Raw genomic sequence first — 13,485 nt, forward strand, 5'->3', positions numbered from 1 at the left:
AAATGCCTTAGCAGTAGTGAAGGCAGACATATATGTATTGTTATTTAACATATGTAAAGACACACACACACCCCCAAAGGGCATGGCATTTACCAGGAAAAAAAAAAAACAAGGATTTTGCTCTGAAGAGTTTGCAATCAAGATAGTATTTATTTTAAATAAACACAATATGGTTGTGTGCATTATATTTAAGAAGGTAAATTCTTAATGGATTAGCTATTTATCCATTCACTTATTAGTCACAGAATAAAAACAGCTATGTGACAGTTATTGGGATGCAGTTCTATTGGATGGTTCTGGTAGTATCATAAACCATTCAGTTTCATGAGAAGTCAACAGAAAAGTCAAGATGGAATGAAACCCCCATAACTGAGCATTTTTCTGTCTGAAAACAACAAACAACAGCAGCAGCATCACCATTGCATATAGGGAACCAAACCAAACCTCCATCTCTTCTCTCTGAATTTCAGAGTGCCAGAATTCTGAATTCAGATTCCGATTACCTACAGCTCTGACTAACTGGATGAGCTTAGGCGTAGTGACTGCCTTTTCATTGTGTGCGCAATACTTGGGCCTCACTGTGGTACTGCAATAGAAATACAAACACTAAGGCTCATGATAAATACATAAATACATTTGTCTTTATAATGAGTTGTTATTTTATTATTGTGGTTGCATTTACACTGACATTCAAGTCAAGCATGTTCGTCTAAATATCTTAACCCATTCAATGACTGAGGGAAGGGCATTGCGCATGTGCATGAGGGTATCAGGCAACCCTTGCCAATGGATGCAGCCTGCAATATATGATCTACATCTTCTAACAGGCCATAGCAGCAGAAGAGAGACTCACAAAGGCCCACTTATAGCCATTAGCAGCACATCTGATCTCTCCACATCTGAAGCACTTGAGCTTGCCCACAGATGGCATGGAAGGTCAAAATCAGGGGGCTGGGGTGTTGGATCTGTCATGAGATAGGCACTAGTTGAGTTTCAGGTTTGTTCTTGCCAGCTGGTATGCTACCTGGAGGTGATATTGATGTTCTTTAAGTAGACAGATTTAAAGAGATGAAATAAAATCTAGATCTTATCGCCTCTGCACTTTGGGGGCAGTTGAAATCCAGATCTGAATTTGGGCCACTTTTCTTCTGTGTTTCATGGTGCTGAGTCTCCCACTCCATACCTCGAACTGGATCAAACTCTCGCTAGTACACTTTCTCCAAGCCTCTTGCAGGAGCTCTACCTATCTTTTCTCCCCACCTTCCTCTCTTCTTTCACCACTGCCAGATAAACTTAGCTTCATGGAGCTCATCATCTCCAAAGCAGCTCTCACTTCTATTTCAGTGGCTCCTCTTTAGGTTTTGCTTTACTGCTCTGGCAGCTCTCCATTTCACATCAGAAGAGTAGCAACAGCCTGTATTGGACTAGACTGTGATATCACAACCGCTGTTCTGAGTACGCAGCAACATCTAGTTGAGTTGTCTCAGAAGCAGATCAGAGAACAAACTGTGATCCTGAGAGTTCAAGTTTGTCCCTTGGTTCCCTGCCTTGCTCCAGAGAGAATTAATCTGCTGCTCGTCAGCACCAGAAGCAGATCCCTTTTTCATCTGCACTGGTTCATTTCTGTTGGCTAATGCATCAAGTGGAGGTAGACAAAGCCACAAATGCACACATTCCCCACCCTTGCTTAGTAGCGTCCCACCATAAGAGGAGGAGCAGCAGCCACACAGAGACCATACTGTGATCCACAATGCAGATCATCATCCCTATACTCCATCATTTGGTCTTACTCCCCCTTACACCTCTGGATGGGTGTATAGTACAAGAAACAGTCTTGTCCATTATTTGTAGCTTAGCTGATTTCACTATGGATGAAATCCTGACTCCATGGAAGTCAATGGGAGATTTTATAGATCTTATGTCAAAACAAGCTGGGGAATAACATTAACATTCACTAAGCAGTATATACTTTTGGTCATGTTCATATCTTCAAAGTCTTGTTAAATAAATGTATCTGTCCACATATATTACCTTGCTTTATCTGGGTTATAAATTCCTAAGAGTTTCCAGGAGTCTTTCCTTTGAAAACTACTCCCTTGTGAATAAGACTTGACTTTTTGAAATGTATTTGGTGTGTAGATTCAAGTGTTTTTAAACCAACTAAATCATCAAAAAATGTGTTGTACATAGTAGGAGACTAGATAGGCAGTAGTATAGTGTAATGTCATTTTCATCAGCACTAAATGTCTTCAACACAAGTTACAACATAAATTAATGTAATAGAGTTTGGGGGCTCTGCTTATGACAGTTACAATTTGTAACTGGATCAATTCTACACAGAATTAATTTCACAACATCCTATTCATAGGCTGAGATATTTTCCTTTGCTCATATTTATATAGTTAAAATAATTTAAACAAAAAACTTTTGTTTGACATGTAATGTTAAAGCATAGTGGCTAGCTTGAACTAATAAGGTGCTGTGTTGTTAGAATCACTATTATAGAAATATATGGTTATGGGAAATACTTTAGAGTAGCAAACATTAGACACTGTTTGCATTTTGAAACATCCAGGTATGTCCTAACAAGGGGATGTTGAATTCCCAGTAGTAGGACTCAGATAACATGGTGATGGGTGACTTTCTAAAAATTGAAAGAGGATTTCAGGGACAGCGTCAGACAAATGTCAAAGCATATAGAAATTTGTCATTTGACTCTATCAGTGTCTACCTTGAGGTTTTGTAATGGTGTCCTTCTTTGTAGTACCAGAATGCCTAACCAAAGCATAGTTGTTTATAAAGCCTCATTTAAATGAAATGTTTTGTAAGCAAGAGTAATTTCAGATAGACAGTGGCAATTTAGGTTGTGTTTTCCTTCCTCCTAAAGTGCCTTCTTAAATAGAAAGTATTGATTCCTGTTTTGAGATAAGCAAGCTAAAAACACCCATATTTCGTTTTACTTTGTGCAGACAAAATCATTTGATTCTCAACATGTTTTTGCACTTTTTCAAGATAGATTCTCAGCTAATGTTAATTGGTGTAGATCCATTGAGGTCAGTAGCACAGTGGTAATTTACATCAAATCCTGTGCTCATTTTAAACTGAATGCAATGAATATGGAACTGAGCACAGATCCTGGCCATTCATCTCTGGAGTGATCTGAGTAGCAGCAGGAAATCTAATTTCAAAAGAGCAGGCAGTGGGCTAAGCTAATAAGGCTCTCCCATTAGCTGCATTACTGAGCACTTATCTGAAAACAAGAGAATTCAATTCTCTTCCCAACAGTGATTTCAGTAATTTGTTATGAATTGCATAACTAGCATTCTGAATTTCATCAAAGAGTGTAAGGTGATCACGAATGCAGGCCTCTGTATAGCTCACAAATTTCATGGGCCAAGTCATTGGGTATCTTTACATTGATTTCAATGAGATTTGGATCAGGTCCTTTGGATGAGGACGGGGTTTGTTATAGAACCATACTATGGTTCTAAATGAAATCAGAATTGTATTGTACCACATGAGAATATTAAACACATAGGTCTGCAGAGTAAAGACCTTCATGTTTCTTTTATGTTGAGGAATTTACTATTCATTTGTATTACTAAGATTACTACTGATAATTATCATTATCCAAGTCCTAAACTCCTCACTCCATTTTGGTCATCCTTATTCATGCTGTAGCAACCTGCATCAAATTTGGAGGGAGAAGCACAAGGTGCAGGAGGGAAGAGTTTAGAGGAGGAACCAGAAGTTGGTGTGCATATGGCCAGAATACTAGCTTTAGTTGCAGCATCTCTGCATGCTGAGCTCTTAATAAACAGCCAGTGCCTTATTTTTAGACACACAGAGTCCTTCATGATATTACCCAGCAAGCATACATGAAACACATATAATTCTCCGTTGGCTTCAATTGAAATCTGACTGACTAAAGAACAAGTAGCAAATGAGTCAAAGCTAAGAATTTGACCCATTACTAATAAGAATTTCCACTTATATAATTCCATCTAAGGATCTCAAATTGCTTTGCAAATATTAATGAATGAATTCACACCTGTACGTATCTTGTATGACAGATCAGTGTTATTATCCCCATTAGAAAATGGGGAAACTGATACATAGAGAAGAGATGGGACTGTTCATGTGAGTAAATGCTCACCAGCTTGAGTAAAGGTTCCATAATCTAGCCCAAGACTGAATGTGTACTAGCACCAAGGCCATCCTGCCTCTCTTCAATAGTCCTGTAAATACTTTTTAACTCCTGGGATGAAGCACTGTACTGAACACATTGAGCCAAATTCACTCTCAGTTCACAACAGCATAAAACTGTCTTTTTAAATGCCTCAGTGGACTGGGCTTCCACTATCTCCCTTGGGAGGCTATTTCAAAGTCACAGAACAATCATTACTCCAAAATGAACTGATATATTTCGCTATAAGGCTTAGTTCTTTTGTAATTCAAGAGAGTTTACAGAAGTGGAATTGTTTCCTTGATATTTTTCCTTTAATCATCATCTAGACAGTCTACATATTTGGTTCTTTTTATAATCTTAGCAAGTCTTTCCCCCCAGTCAGTTAATTGTTCTTATTACTCATCTGTGAATTTCTTCCAAGTTGACTACATCTTTCCAGCAATGTGAGGACTACAGAAGGAATTGCATTATTCTAGTCATGTCCCTTCCAAAGCTGTAACAAGAGAGGCTCAGTTCTCTGGTCTGAAAAAGGGATCTGCCTTGTAATGTGCTGAGCAGTCTGGTCACAATCCAGCAGACCGCTTCTTAGGCACATGTATAACATTAGGCTTTGCTGAATCAAGGCAAAAGGGCTCAGCATATTGCAGGATCAGACTCATGCTGCTCAAAATCACATTGGTTCACATGCTTCCCTTTTACAAAAAAGCCAAGAAAAACAATAAGGTAAAATCTCTTGGGCTACAATGGATTCTGAATATTAATTCCAACCCCCACAGCCAGAAATAGCAGGGGTGTGGAGTGCAGAGCATCTCCAGAACTCAGCCTAAGTGAGTTTGTGTGTGTGTGTGGGGGGAGGGGCAGAGAGTGAGAAAACCTGGATTTGTGCTGGAAATGGCCCAACTTGATTATCATACATATTGTAAGGAGAGTGATCACTTTAGATAAGCTATTACCAGCAGGAGAGTGGGGTGGGAGGAGGTATTGTTTCATGGTCTCTGTGTATATAATGTCTTCTGCAGTTTCCACAGGATGCATCCGATGAAGTGAGCTGTAGCTCACGAAAGCTTATGCTCAAATAAATTGGTTAGTCTCTAAGGTGCCACAAGTACTCCTTTTCTTCTTGTGAATACAGACTAACACGGCTGTTACTCTGAAGCCTAAGCTCTGTGGATCCTGCCCAACTGTGAGGAGGTAGCTTGCTGGTCTCCCCTCTCTCCCTTCCAGCTCTCCACCAACCATTGGAGCATAGAAGGGCCAACAGCGAAATGCTGCCAATAATTGCCAGACCCCTTTGGGGCTCTGATTTTGCAGAGGAACCACAGGTTGCTCTCCATGACTTTTCCTGGTGGAGCAGTTGAAGTTGGAAAAGAAAATGCTGCTCAGATGGGGCCTCTTCCACAATTTCCTACCTTGTCTAGTTTTTCTCTGTGGCTGTGACAAATGACTTGCAGAGGCTGGAAAGGTAGTTATATGAAAGAGAGGGAAACGTATCCAGTGTAGCCATTTTCCTCTCACATGCCCTTATGATAGGATTTATTCCTCTCCATGCTGTGCAATTTGCCTCTATTTTCTCTTTATCCCAATACAAGCCCAAAGTCAATGGAGCTACACCAATTTAGGATCTGACCCCAGGTCTCTTTTGCGGTCCACTATCACCCCTAGATCTTTTTTGGCATTGCTGCTTTCCAAACTTCACCCTTGTATGGAATATCCCTGTTTTGGATAATTTTTCCCATCATATGTGTTGTGTTTTCATTTTCCAAGTCAAATTACTGGTACTGTTCATCAAGTTTGAGGAGGTAAAAAAGCTGGAATCATTGCTGTAACTAACCAAAAAACATGGGACTGCAATGAGTAGTAAGAAGAGAATACTGATGTCAAATATTATCTTCTCTGGATCCAGTAACATATCCATCAATGTTAAGCAGTGTATTAATGTTAAAGTATTGCTTGAAATGATCAGATTGCAATAAAGCAAGATACCCAGTTCAACTTGACAGCTGGGTAAAATTGTGCTTTAATAGTCAACTGCTTGCCTCTTTTCTCTGAGATGTATGGATTTTTTAAGCCTGCAGTGAAATGTCTTTCTTAAGTGCTGTGAGTTAACATTTAAAGACCCAAAAATTTCGAAGTAATTTTTCACATTAGTTGTTGCTCTCACGTTAATCCTAAATTGGATTTTTGAAAGTCAGTAAACTGAAATTCGGCAGAATTGTTATTGCCAGAGTTATAGCAAAAATCAAGTCAGTGTTAAGATTGTTGATGGGGTTTGTGTATAAGTAATGAATTTAAATGTATTCATTTCAGATTCTAGAACCTGCATAACTTAATATTCTCTACCATCAAAAATGAATGGGTTGAGGACTTTGCAATATATTTATTGCTAAAGAGGGTAAATATAATGTTGCTCCTATTAACAATGGCATGAACTCATTTTTTCTCCTACAACATAATTAAAGAATAAATGCAGCTAAGACGCATACTGACAATTAGAGAATGCCAAGGAATTAGCTGCCAACAAAGGTTGAGGATTTGATGTCAGTAAAGATATTCAGTGCAAGGCTTGAGAATCAGCTATATTAGTGATGCTTTAGAAAGCATTGAAACAATCCTACTGTGATTCAGATGGACAGAATAGCTGACACAGGAGGTCACTTCAACCCTGTTATCTATGCAGTAGTATAGATGTGCCACAATTTTCTGATGAGATGCGTCTATGAGTGCATTTGATGTGCTGAAAATTACCCCATTACCAACTTGGATAGCAGTAATTGGGTGAAATGGAAAAGGCGGTCTTTTATGCCATAAAAAATGTACACACAGACATGAAGAAATAGGGCAAATTCTGGTCCAGCTGCAGTGATTATAAAAACTCCCGTTGACTTCAATAGGTGCAGAATTTGGCCTAATACCTTTAACCTCAATGGAGGAACTAATTCAATATTCTAAGGAGCAGCTTGGCAATATATTTTCCAAAGTCCTGTAGCAGTATCTACCACTTCACCGCTTTGCACGGAAGTAGAGCTGTTGCAACCCAAATACCCTTGTTGCTTCTTCCACTGGTCATTTTAATTTTTGCTCAAAGATTTTTAACTTTTTGGAGCATCTACCAATTGTAGCTTTTATCTATCAGGTATTTTTGACTGATGGATATACGTATGAAATCTGAATACAGCAGAAGCTGCTAATCCATAATCAGAAATTATCTTTCCTAAAGCAATAAGTATCGGTAAAATTCCATAAAGTAATTTCAGAACCAATTGATATATTTCAGAAATTAGCATTACTTAGGGATATAAAAACACCCCATTACAATATGAATGCAATAAAAAATGTAGGACACAAACAGTGGAAAATATAGTACCTGCAGTAAATGATAAGAAATGTTCTCTATTTATTATAAATTTGTAAACACCATTAATGGATTAGATTCACAAAGAAACTTAGGTATGGAACTATAACTATTTACCTCATTTGAAGAGGTGATCCCTGGAATTGAGTGATCCCTAGACTTGGCCATGAACGGCGCACTGTGGCCACTGGTAACTGCGGGCGGCCGTGCCTGTGGATGGTCAATGTAAACAAACTGTCTCACGGTCCGCCAGCAGATTACCCCGATGGGCCACATGCCCACTGCTGCACTAGACAGTGTCTCCCCTTTGATACCTGCAATATACTCTAACCTAAGTGTTGGGGCAGATCTATACTGCTTTTCTATCAATATTAGTATTCATTTGTCAAGATTTAAAGATGGGGTATTATCTGTCATGCATCCAGACATTTGGGACATGGGTCAGAGAATTAAATAATGGGACAGGTGGGAAAGCTTACTCCTCGTATGCACAACTCAGAGGAAGAGTGGGAAGCTGGAACTAGAAATGAACCAACAGGAAAGAAATGACATTTTTTTTCTTTTTGGTGGTGTGGTCAGAACTTAGCACTGCTCTTATACAGAGGAGCTGGAGATGACATATACAAATGAGCTGTAACTCAATTATGAATAATCAACTGTAAGCCTTGAATTTATAGTTTTTTCTTATCATATTTCAAATTTCATTGACAACTCAGTCCTAAGATTTGAAATGAAGGCATCATGCTAACAATAAAAAATACCCACTGTGCAGTCTGGGGACTGAGTTGACTCGTTTTAAAGTAGTACAGTGGAAAAGAAAGCTATATCTGATAATTTCCCAGAATGTTTGCATACTTAGCATTGCGAGTGTAGCGGCATGATCTCCTGGGAGTAGAACAAGGTTGATGCAGTAGGGCTTTCCAGTGATACCTGGATTTGTCTTAATCACCGAACCAAATGTCTCACTCCCTCAACACCCTTTATCTTGGAGGATATGGGGCCATAGCTGTCTGGTGCTTGGAGATTCAAGAAGAGTATCTTCTAATTGTATCTGGCACTGACACCCAGACAAGCAGTGGAAGGAAAGGGCACCAGGAGACTTCCCCCTTTTGAGCCTCTGAGAAGTTAGGCACAATCCTGGTCCTTAAACTGCTGAGGTGAAATCCTGGCTCCATTGAAGAAAATAGCAGAACTCCCACTGACCTTAATGGGATCAGACAGGATTTCATCCATAGAGCCCAGTCCTATTCCCTTGGAGTCAATGGAGAGTCATTGCACTGATTTCAATGAGAATTCCGTCAGGCCCCTGATGCTGAAGGACCAAGATCTCTAGTGTCATAGGTGGCAACAGAAACCCAAAGGACCTGCCTGACCCACATCTGCACAGGGCCAAGTATCAGAGGAAGGGCAGACTGTACCCTATCAAAGGGTCTATCAGTGTTTCTGTTTCCAGAGGAGTGTCTCAGAAACACTATCTCTGAGAATTCCTCCTTGGGCACTGCACCACCACACCAGCTCATAGCATGGGCTGTGGTTTAAATCACAGCTTCGCTTTCTGCAGCTCCGTGTTTCTGGAATGTCCTTTGTCATGAAGGACCTCAGAAATGGCCACCTTGAAAGTGGGTATAAAATCCCTTTTATTATGAATTTATTCATGACAGGAGGTTTTCAGAAAAACAGCTCATGACAAACATTCAGTCAAAGTTCCTCAAATACAGACTGTGTAGATGTATGTTTAGTCATGTGAAGACATTGAAGATATATGCTCTGCCCCACATCTTGTAGCTTACTTGTGCACATGGAAAATAGCAATTAGCACTTGCTGTATCAAAGCTCTGTTCATTCTCAAAGAGCATATTAAACAGCTTCTCCTCAGAACCCAGTTGTTTGGCAGGGAAATATCGTCCTCTTGTTTTCTTCAATTGGGGAAGATGGGACAGAACGATTAATGGGGGCTGATTCTCAGTAGCACTGAGCACCTACAAATCCAGGTGAAGTCAATGGATGCTGGGAGTGCTCAGCAACTCTGAGCTAATTACCTGAGGCCAAAAGAGAAGCAGTGTTAATGTTAGAATTGGGATTACCCTTCAGGAGAGCTTGGTTACTGGCAGTCCTACACTCTGTTCATTCTAGTTGGTGGCATTGCCACAAGCTGTGTGTAGCTGTGATGCCCCACAAGAAGCTCAGAGAAGAAACAGTAAGTATTCAGCTTTACTGACTGGTATATTGGGGAATAAATTTCACATCCACTGCCTGATCATCCAGCCCAGCAGGGACTAACAGGTCTGCAGCATCCTCTTAGCCCTCTGCAGCTGGATGCAATGTGTGAGTAGCCTATGGAGGGGCACAAGGAGAAGTCCCTTATGTACCTGCACAGCTGTACAGCCTAAGTTATAATCTCGATCTCTGAAAGTTACAAGTGGAATAACTAAGTTACTAAGGGTATGTCTACACTACCCGCCAGATCGGCGGGCAGTGATTGATCCAGCGGGGATCGATTTATCGTGTCTACTCTAGACGTGATAAATCAACCGCAAGCGCTCTTCCATCGACACCTGTACTCCACTGCCACAAGAGGGGCAGGCGGAGTCGACGGGGGAGCGGCAGCAGTTGACTACCGCAGTGAAGACACTATGATAAGTCGATCTAAGTACGTTGACTTCAGCTTCGTTTTTCATGTTATTCACCCACACCTTTCTTCAAGTAGCAAGGTACAGTTGGAAAAAAATAGTGCATTAAATTTTGAATCAGCTTTTTTTTCCCCTTTAGGCAGTTTAAATTTTCAGATTCCCTGCCTGCAGCATCCTGTCAGATTGCATTATGTCAGATTACTTAATATTCAGTAACTGACACAAGCTGGTGTAACATGCAGAATGAAGCATAAAGTGCACTAAGAAAATTCAAATGAATGAGTTCATTACTTGGGAGCGGGTTAGCTCACTTGTGGCACCTCCTCATGGCTGGGCGTGTAGTAGTAACTCTCTCTCCACTGGGGTCTCTTGATAGTTGCTACTCCGTCCCTGTGGTGGCCTATCTCTTCCTGCAGCTTGACTCTCTGCCCAGGGCACTTCAAAAGTCTCTCCCCTTTGCGGTAATCAGTGAACAAAAAGCAAGAAGAATGAGCACAAATAAACTGAATTAGTAAAAGAGATAGACAGGAAGGCCTCCTCTCAGGGTGTTTCAGGATCTGGCCCTCCCTTCCCTCTGTGAGAGGCCTGGGAAAACACTGTCTTGGAAGACCTTGCCTTCCCTCAGCCCTCTCTTCAGGAGAGGACAGTTGAAGGTCTGTTCTCTTCCCTGGTCTACCAACAAGTGAGCTGCTGTGCTCTTCTTTTATGTTCCTCCTCCCAGCCAGTGCATGTCTTGAAGGTGTGGCAGGGCAAAGCTGGATGAGCTCAGAGCAGCTCCTTAACCTCCACATTGTCCAGAGTGGTGTATACCCCATCACATTACTCCAGAATCTCCTGCTTTGAGACACTGTGTTCTTTAGAAATATAATCATGTTTCCTCAGTTCAATGAAAAGATCAGGTCTTCAGTTGACAAATATGCACAGGTAATTAACGAGCAGTCGGTACTTGCAATGCTCAGATTCCCTTAGTGGCCAGAAATAAGAGCGTCTTTAATGAGAACAGCTAGGGTCAAATTCTCTGCTGGTGTAACTCCTCTGAAGTAAATGGACTTTCAACAGCCATAATTTGGTCCCCAATCTTCATGAGCTGCTGAAAGTTTTAGGAGTTTGATGTCCTTAGAACATCTAATTAAAATGCAGATTTTTGAGTGAAATAAGTAATAAAAACGTCTGGAGGAAATATAGGTTTGTATAATAAAAGTGACATTTTTAACTGGAGATTTAAGGACTGTCAGAAATGAATGTCAAACTAGTCTATCTCCTCCTAGCAAATGAGTCTGATCAGTTGGGATTTCAGATGTACTGTTAAGCCTCAAGACATGGCTCATAGCTTCTTTAATCTCAGAAGGGCTAAAATTTGCCCCCACAATTTTTGTGGGTGCAGTTAAGGTTGCTTAGATATCTCAGTACCTGATTTATGACTGAAATCACCTAAACTGTGCTCTCAATTGCAGAAACAAAATGGGAGACTGGGTTATGGAAATTAGCCAGGTATATGTGAACAAACAAACAAAAAAAGACAGATAAAGAGGACACTTTTTTCTGAAAATGTGTATATTATCAGTGTAATTATTTGTTTTACTGACTACATGGCCTCATTATGCTAGACACTCCAAACACAATAATAGGCAGTCCTCTTCCTGAAGAGCTCACAATCTAAATAGACAGGGGTGGGGGAAAAAGAACTATTATCCCCATTTTGCAGATGGGGAATAGAGGCACAGTCAGATTAAATGACTTGCCCAAGTTCACACAGAAAGTCTATGGCAGAACCAAGAATTGAACCCTGAGTTTTCTGCAGGGCCTATCCATTTATTTTACCAGAAGACCATCCCTCCTCTCAAATTCTTGCATGTTTGATACATAAATAATTAAAACCTACAGAAATCTAGACTATACCATCTTTTATGTCACATTGAAAAAAAATGACAAAGAAGCAATGTTTTTTTTCACAGCAAACATATGGGCAAACACATCCACTCACATACACACATACCTGGTTACAATGACTATCCCTATGATCCACAGCATTATTGCCTTCCCAGAATTATAACTTTTGGAGAAAGCATTGCTCCCACCTATAAAATAAAATGAATAGTGAATTTAAAGTGCTTCTCGCCCTAAGCACTGATGGAGCCTTAACAGGTTTTGACACACACTTTCTACTTTTTAAACCCTTTTTATTTTTCTACAGCCATTTTTTCAGGCAGGACCTGCTGACCCAGGCTCCATGTGGTGAAACTGAGTTTTCATAATTGATCTACTAACAAGAGTGAAGATATGCTGAACTCTAAAAATAATGCTCTTTGCTTGGGTCCCGAGCCAGAATAAATTTCAGAGCAGGTGTTCCACATGATAAATTTCCAACACAAGGAGCAAAATATATTAATCCCATTTTAGACACTGTGCTCTCAATTCCTGAGCCCTGTTCTGGCACCTCTGCAATATTCCCTAGTTGCATGGGGCAGGAAAGCTGGTGTGTCTCTCTGTTTGGAGATTCCTTTTGCAAGGGGAATCTCTGAGTGATACAGGACAGCCAACTTCCCTCCCAGTGCCAGCATAAGGGACAAACAGGTGGACATGGCAAATAATCAAGAGTGGCAAGGCCAGAAGGAGAAGGGTGTGGCCATGGCCTGCAGGACATAATTTAGAGGAGCCCTGAAGCTTTTCCACAGGTCAAGAGTGTTGGAATCCAGAGTTTTGGTTTAGGCTCATTTCCAAACCTGTGTGCATTGCCTGTTATTTTAATGGGGACCTTTTCCTTATTAAAGACAGCAGGAAAAGGTTTACAATAACGTCATAGACTCAAATTGCAAATACAAAATGGCAGATGTAGGACAGCGTGACTGTCATACGTTTAAAGTCCTGGTACTGTTGAAAGGAAAGTCATTAGGAGAAATATTTATTTTCTAAAACCTTTTTAATACATGATCAGTTTCAGAAATAAACATGTATGTTATCCGATGCTAATCAGTTTGGGGAGTTTATAGTGTGATGTTAATGGCATCTATTAAAGAATTCGTTTCTAATTTCTACCTGCCTCTGTCAGAAGCTAGCAAATGTTTTCTAATGCTTGGTAATTATCCAATGAGAATTTATTCTTATGATATATCCTGTTCCAGACCCTAGTGAGTGAATTTTCTTTGGAATAGCCTGAAAAGGCTGTTTCAGGCTTGAAGAAGGTTCTCTAGCCCATTTTCTCATGCCATGAACTAAATCTTTTAACTAGTCATTTGTTATTTCGCTACTCACCCCCAGACTTTCTTAACACCTATTATTCCAGACAATACTATGCAGTTACGAGGCTCTATTTC

The sequence above is a fragment of the Lepidochelys kempii genome, chromosome 7 (genome assembly GCF_965140285.1).
Source record: "Lepidochelys kempii isolate rLepKem1 chromosome 7, rLepKem1.hap1, whole genome shotgun sequence".
Taxonomy (NCBI): domain Eukaryota; kingdom Metazoa; phylum Chordata; order Testudines; family Cheloniidae; genus Lepidochelys; species Lepidochelys kempii.